Below are 8,399 nucleotides of genomic sequence, written 5' to 3'. Positions count from 1 at the left end.
AAGTATAAAACTGTTTATTTTAATGTCTGAACATTGTCGTGCAAAAAACAAAATTACAAACAATGCAACATTTGTTAGAGGTCACTAAAACTGTTCAAAACTGTTCAATGCCTGAACATGGCTGGGCAAAAACTAAATTATAGATAAAGCACCTCCTAATTAACAGCTTCTTAGCTTGTTACTTTTGCTAACATTAGTCAGATATGTCAAACTGTCAAACTGCAAACATTATTAAGCACAAATAAACCATGATAATTTAATAGGTTATGCACCTTGTCCACTGCTGTGTGTCAGGATCAGCTGCAGACTGACTTGGCAGAGATGTCCGCCATCTTGTTTTTACAGGGATTAGTGTATTGTGCTTTTACTGCCACTAGATGGCACAAAAAGGATCCATGTACGAGGACAACAGGTTAAGCAGAATGAAGTCTAAGGTGCAGCAAACCTAAAAATATCATGTCCTCATATGAGGACGCAGGGTAGGAGGCTACTGGCAGAGGGAAAGGAGCTTGTCTACAATTTTAGAATGGCTTTCATTTCTTTAATATGAGTCAGGGATGAACGAATTAGAATTTGGTGGTCAAAGGTCATGGTGACCTTGCATCAGTCTCATTCTCATGGACATGATATCTCAAAAGTGCCTCAAGGGAATTTCCTCAAATTGGGCACAAACATTGACCTGGACTCAACAATGAACTGATTAGAATTTGGTGGTCTGGTGACATTTCCAAGAAGCCTGTGCGTGTTGTTGTGACATGTAACTGGACCAACTCACTTAAAGGACACTGGGTCTGTGGAGGCCAGTGAGGAATTGCAGGGCGACAACAGGCGTGTCTTTCTACTAGCTGCCATCTCACTTTCATCCTCCGCTACATTCAGTATTGGCTAACTAACCATGAGTAACTAAAGTGCAGCCTCACAGAGCCAGCAGTGTGGCTGCAGACTATGAGTCTTGTTTAATATCCAACCTTTGTCATAATCTATGTATGTTCTCTGACAGTTTTTTGTAAACATTTTGGGGCATTTCTATCCGATAGTGACAGCAGAACGCTATCAGGACAGCAGTGATGACACTGTGGTTACATGATCAGTGTTTTGAAACCTCCGGCCACCAGGACGCCCCTGTTGGAGCGATACTCTGTTATTCTGCTCAGCTCATGTGATGTAACCAAATTGCATCAGTGCTGCTCTCTGTGGAGGTAATTGTGCCGCCTTTACAAAGTTTTAGTCTGCATTGTGTTTTGTTATTCTGAGATGATATTGTTTCTGCACACAGTACGGTGCAGTGCTATCATCATGATTATGAATATGCATGATTATCCATGCGTGTACGTCAGTGAGTTCTTCGCCTCTAGTTTCTCGCAGCAGCTCCGCGCTCTCTCTGCCCAGCTGGATTCTCTTGTAAAGACATATGAAATTAATTTCAAGCTTCAATGAATTGCAATGACTTCTCCAACTGGGAATCTGTGTCTCTGTATTGTAGATTTTGGAAGCAGAGTAAGGGATATGCATCTAACGAGGTGCCTGCCGGATCACTGCCTTTACCCCTCTGGCAGGGCAGGAAGTGAGGGAGAGAAAGCAAGAAGCTCCAGAGTCACTACACCAGAGGATGCAAATGTGGATGTGGCACACTGATTACACATTCACTGCTGTCAAAACATCGGTCTCTATCATCATCGTCTCTATCACAGCTAACTGGCTACACCAAAGTAGCCACTGCAGGAGAGAAGGGAAAGACGAAGGAAGGAAGGAGACTTTGAGAGAAGATGAAATTTTAAAAATGAGTTACTGTGTGGATGAAGGAGAGAAAGATTCAGGCCCAGATTTACACAAAAATGGCATCCTGAAAATGTGCACTGCAGGTTTAAGTGAATTATCAGCAGGAATCTGCATCTATTTAATGGAATTGATCTGCAAATGCTCTGGTTAACAATGAGACCAAACTTTTCTAGAGATGTCAGTTTTTGAGCCACAAGGACAGACAATATGTTGCCGGCAACAGATGATAAAGCTCACTGTTTGTAGCTGTGATGAATTCCAAAAAAATTCGCCCCCCACCGTCCTGTTAAGAGGAGTGAGGAGTCAGCGACGGTATAATACTGTCGATAAAACAGGTTTTTCAACAACTGTTAATCACCGCAACCCAAAAGAAGTCTTGGAGCACACAGTCCTACATGTGCACAGAAAATATTATGCTGATTGGTCCAGCAGTTTGTGAGATTAGATGCGGAAAGACAGATACACATGACCAAATGCATGATAAGGAGAGACACACCCTTTAAACACATTTACTGCCTCCAGCCTGCTGTGGCTGTTTGATAGATCCACATGTTACAGTAAGTTTCATATGCAGTGAATCTGGAGAGTGAGAGGTAAAAAAATGGAGAGCAACAAAATGGTGTAATTCCTGAGAGACATGTTTCCAATCCTGGGAATGAGGCACAGAGGGGGCCGAGAGACAGACAGTAATCTGAGGGCGAGATAAAGGTTGCAAAGAAGGAAGGCAAAGTGATGATATATGTCAGGTTCTGGACTTGTAATGGAAGAGACTACTTGCCTTTGTACCCGAGGGACCCGGTCCTATCTGAAAGCAGGCGAGGTCAGGAGCAATGAGCAGAGTGGGTGGCAGGCAGAGAGAGAAAGAGAAATGAAAAAGCAAAACAATTGAGAAAGTGAGACAGCATGAGGAAGAGGAAGAGGAAGAGGCAGAGAGAGGGGTCATGTGGAAAACAATAGTTTTCCTGGATTACTTTCTGTACTCACAGCTGTCAGCTACAGACCTACGGGTCCCTGACAGTTTCATGTCTGATAAAACATTTGATCTTTATTGACTGCAACGAGATGAGAAAAGTGAGAGCAAAGAGAGTTAAAATGTTACCATAAAAGAGATGGGAAGATGGAGGGAAAGGGGAAGTGATAGGAATCTCATAACTCCTTGAGAGAGAAAGAGCACGAGAGCAAAAGAAGGCACTAGTGAGCAAGTGAAGGGGAGATCCAGAGAAAGACTGGGGATGAAGTTGAGGGCAGTGGAACTGAAAGGAGTTTCTGAATCCTACAGAGAGACACAAGGCAAAAGAGCTATTGAGAAGCGTTCTAGTACCATGCTTTTAGAATAAAGCTGCCAACCACAGACCATTTAAAAAATTTCCCCAATGTTCTTTATCATAGGCCATCATAGACGAATCTGGAGCATCCAACACCTTCTCATCCCAACTCGTTAAATATTGACATATTGTCAGTGGACTTTCATGTCTACATATACACGCTAGGTATCCTCCTACATCTGTTGGTAACATTTTGGGACGCCGGCACCAATGCCAGAACATGAACAAAAGCATATGACTTGGTTAAGGCAAAAAAGCATGTGGTTAGGTCTAGAGAAAAACATCATGGTTTGGCTTTAAGATTAAACAGGAACTGAACAGCGGGCTCCCGGCTGAAAGTCCGGAATTTGTAAGACCCATCCACCTCCACTCCCGCCTGCCCTACAGGGAATTACCAGCTACTTATATTACGTTGTTACTGGCAGCATTTCAAACTGACGCCATCTGGTGGCATTATAAACTGACATTACCTAGCAGCATATCATACAGCTGTTATTACCTGCAGTATTTCTAGCTGACACCACCTGGTGGCGTATTGTACCAACGTTGTTACCGGAGGCGTTTCTATCTAATGCCATCCAGCAACGTCATACACTGACACTGTGTGGCGCTGTATTGTTCCGTGGTGTATTATCCTGCCCTGACAAGTGCCCTTGTGCGGCGGTGTCCGATGCCAAAACCACTGACAAAACGACAATATCTGATCACTTGGGAATGAGGCTGAAACATCATACCATACACCTTAAACTTATCCTAAATGAGTGTTATCTCATTAAGGTAGAAGCGCTCATCCGACAGAAGCTTAGTGGCAAGAATACTCAAACACACGGTCACCTTTAGTGAAAATATATTTGAAGATTTTAGTCCCATCATCTGTCAACAGAGGAAGGGCAATCTGCCTGAAGTCCATCTAAACCTGGGTCATGTGATTACAGTCAAAAGGTAACGTTGCTCAATCGTGTAGGCATGTGTTCATGACTGAGTTCCAGTTCTTTAAAGGTGCTGGGATTGCCTGCACATGGCTTTCACTTCTGATGTCACAAGCAAACATGGAGATGGCTGAGCCAAAATGGCCAAAGGTGCTGACAGCACTTACACCGCCACCAGTGGCAACAGCTGCTGACAGAGCTAACGGTGTTAACGTGGGGAGAACCAGAGGGTGTGGACATGACTGCCGTGATGACACTGTCCCACCACTGTCGGGTTATCTGTCTCTTTCACATTAAAAAATGAGCTAGCATTATAAAAAGAATATGAAGAAGTGACAGTTTTTGTTGTTATGTCAAAGACGTCTCTGAACTGTCTTGCAGAGGTATCTACTGAGATTAGCATGCTAACCAGCTAGCGCCAGCCATCCTGTCATGTAATACCACTTGTACCTTGAGAGGTGATAGTGAGTCACTGCAGCGTCCAGTCTGTCCTCAGTCCAACATGAAGAGGGCAAAGAAGTACCTACAGCCTCTGTTAGTAGCACATGAAACACGAAGGCTACATCCAAACTAAAACGTTTTAATCTTCAAAAACATAATTTTTTATAAACCAAAAGATGGCTGAGGCTCTCAGCAAGTGACCTTCATCACCGTCCCGTCCACCTGCTGCCTGCAGGACACCACGTTCAGTGGCTGAGAAATTAAGTTATATAAAAGAAGCAAGACAAGAGTCGGGTTAAACACTGGTGTTACTTTGTACTGCTGGAGACAGCTCTTGGTGAGAAAAGAGATGAGGTTTGATGCTGAACTCACGACATTTCCTTTAGACTGTAGGTTACATCTAACGTTGACTATTTAGTATAACAAATCTTTAGTGTGACTATTGACAACACAAACCAAAAGATATGTTTCAAACATGTTCAATAAGAAAAGTTAACAAAGAAAGAACATAATATTTAGACTCAACTGTAGATCCATTGTGGGGGTTACATGTGAAGGTTATCAGTGACAGATGGGAAAAACCTATATTAATGTTATTATATCACCAACATTATATAAAGTCTGAACCCAGACTGAGACATTTTAAATAGAGCGACTCCTCAGACTAAATGACCAAGAGCAGAATTCAGCTGATGGAAACTGAATGAAAACATTTTTACAGACAGAATCATCGAGACTTTATTATATCAAACAGGAAAATGGTCACATGACATTTAAAACATTTAATTAGTTTAGTTTATTTAGTTTATCAAGGGACAGTGTGCAATAGCATTAATCATTTACAAGAGATGAGGAGATGGTTGCATGTAGTTAAACATTGATTTTTGAAACAAAAATTTGGACTAGTACTAGTACTGAAATATTCAAGGCAATAGGTACCCCTTACCTACTTATTGAGTGACTAGGTAAAGGGTTTTGTTGAATATTTTAGGCAAGGGCTACCACTGACATCTTGAGAAAGGGGTACTGTAGAATATTATAGGTAATGGGTACCATTTGTTATTTTAGGTAAAAGGTTTTGTTGAATATTTCAGGTAAGGGGTCCCATGGGCTATTTCAGGTAAGGGGTCGTATGATGTAATTTTGGCAAAGGGGTAATTGGGATATGTTATGTAAGGGGTACTATGGGTAATTTTCAGTAAGAGGTACAATGGGGTATTTATAGGAAGAGTTACTATGGAATATATTATGCAAAAGGTAAATTCAGTATTTTAGGCAAGGGGTACTGTTGTCTATTTAAGGTAAGGGGTAACATGGGGTATTTTAGGTAAGGGGTAAATGGGGTGTTTTCAGTGAGGGGTACTAAGGGATTTTTTTGGCAAGGGGTAAATTGAGTATTTTAAAGTAAGGGGTACATAGGGTATTTTTGCTAAGAGGTTCCATTGGGTGTGTAAGTTAAGGGGCATGCTGGAATGGTTTAGGTAACGTACCATGGAGTGTTTTAAATAAGGTGGTAAGGGGAACAGTTGAATTGTAATCATCAGATGGTACATGCACATCCATTTTTTTCGCAGGTGCTGAGTAACAACAATCTGTACAGGATATCTCAGTACATAACTTTGTTGCTCTCAGACCTTAGGAAGGAAAACTTCTTGTGATTGAAATGTCACTTCAATGAAAAATGAAAGCGGAAACTGGAACAAGAAAACAGTGTGCCATATTTATTTGAGCATCTGAATAGGAACCATAGAATACATCCTGAAAGAGACAGCCTGGATTATTATGGGAATGATGGTCTTTGGTCTTTCTGTAATCAAGAGGTACCTTGGAGTATCACAGGAAAGGGGGACATATGATGCAGTATCATAGGTAATGGGTACCAAGGGATTTGGGGGATGGGCCATCTTAAAGGTAAGGGCTTCCATGACATATAGTGTGAAAGTGGTATCAGTAGTTTACATCAGAAAAACATCGTTTCACTCTCCCAGCAGAGATTGCCAAATGACCACAAGAGATTTCTACTGGAATAATGTGTTCATGTTAATGATGTTCTTATAAACAAGTTTTCACCATATAAATTATGTTTATGTGGAAAGATTTTGGCATAAGATTAAAGAACCTTTTAAGTAAGAATTAGATTAACAAGATTTTTTGTCAATTTTGTATACTGCCATATTTAGGGGTTCAATCTCACAGGGCTAACATTCTATTGTTTTTGCTTTGACTTCTTTTTTCTCTTCTTTCCTTCAGAAATGGTTTCACAAATTTCCATGAGGTGATGCATTGTAAACACATGAAATTTTCACCAACGATTGGAAGAAATATGACGCCAACTGGTAAGATGGGGGCGCTACAATTAAGGCAAAAATAAATCCGTTTTTCAAAAGGCCATGCCCCTCACACCGTAAGTCTGAATGACTTGATATTTGACACACAAGTCCAACCAAACAAGGTCCACGAAAAACACACAACCATCATTAAGGTCCCACTGTAACATTTTCTGCCATTTTGAAATTTTTGAAAAACACATTTTTGACTTCTCCTCCTAAATCATAGCTCCAATTTGTAAAAAACTTTCTGTGGATCATTATCGGATCTAGCTTAACAAAAGGTATCAAAAGCTTCTTGATTTATTGAATTGCCTGCTGAAGACATTGAACAATGAATTTTGGAGGGGGAATGGTCCTTTACATAAACAGACCTAACTCTATAACCATTAGGCCAATTATTACAAATTGCAGGAAATGTCCGAAGACGTACCAGCAACACACCCTGAAAGTTTCATTTAAATCAACCACTAGGGGGTGCCAAAAATGTAAAGAAATGGACATGGGACATCACAAATCAGACTGAAAATCAGAAAATGTTTGTTTAATTTTCCAAAAACTTGCAGGATGTAACATAGTGAATCATAATTTCCCCCGGCGTTCAATAAAGTATTTCTGATTCTGTTTCTGATAGTAAACAATAATGTTGAACCACTTGAGCAAAGTAATTTTGAAATTGCTCCGTGGGGGGCGCCACAGATCCAAACAGGTGAATCAGCCTTTCGCAAAATTTGGCCATAAATAAATGATGTCCAAATAGCATTAAACTTGAATTTAAAGAGTTAAATTCATTGACTTTTCCTTAAACATCACCACCAATATAATCATCCTCTTCATCTCTAACTGCCCAGTTTACCTGTCACACTGATCTTCAGTGGTAATATCTTCAGCTCATCTTTAGTGCCAATGTATGGAAACAGTCTCTCAGTGAAAGTGCGTGTGAAGGTGTGTATGAGTGTGTTAGTATCAGTATCATAGAATGACAGCTTTCCTCTGTTCCAGTCCAGATTCACTCTGATCCTCTGAAGCTTCTTCTGTACTTCAAGAACAGTGAGTGGAGCTGGTGGTGACGATGCAAAGTATTTACTTTTAAAGAACATTATTCTCCACAATCCAGACTGTATGCGTCCCTTCCTCTGGACCGACTCTGCTAACACACCCAGGGAACACTCTGTACTGTCTCCAACCTCGACATCCCAGCTGTGAGTCCCTGAGTTCTCCAACCTCGACATCCCAGCTGTGAGTCCCTGAGTTAAAGCCCTCAGAGCCCAGGACAGACCAGTGTTGATCAAACCTCTGTGGATTATCAGGAAGCTGCTGCTCCTCCTCTGCTCGTCTCACACTGGTCAGATCTTCAGACAGGATGAGTTTTGGACTAGCAGTGTTTGGGTCCAGGATCAGAGGAGTGTAGGAGACCATGTCCTTCATCTTGTTCCAGATGTTGAAGGTCAGGTTGCCCAGGTGTTTGGCCTCGTCTATCAGAGCTCCTGAGAGCAGCTGTGGATCATCCAGCAGGGGGCGCTGCTGGACTCTGTCCACTGCAGCCTTGTAGTTGAGCAGGAATGAGACGTCTTCAGCTCTCAGCTCGTCCTCTGTGG

The 8,399-nt window shown here is 41.5% G+C and overlaps 1 pseudogene; it reads right to left on the bottom strand.

Moving 5' to 3' along the window:
• Positions 1-6,143: 6,143 nt before the first annotated feature.
• LOC126385943 (nuclear factor 7, brain-like) overlaps positions 6,144-8,399 on the bottom strand; it is an 18,084-nt pseudogene continuing 15,828 nt past the window's right edge.

This window comes from Epinephelus moara, chromosome 24, assembly GCF_006386435.1.
Source record: "Epinephelus moara isolate mb chromosome 24, YSFRI_EMoa_1.0, whole genome shotgun sequence".
Classification (NCBI taxonomy): domain Eukaryota; kingdom Metazoa; phylum Chordata; class Actinopteri; order Perciformes; family Serranidae; genus Epinephelus; species Epinephelus moara.
This window is presented reverse-complemented; position numbering and strand designations above follow the sequence as displayed.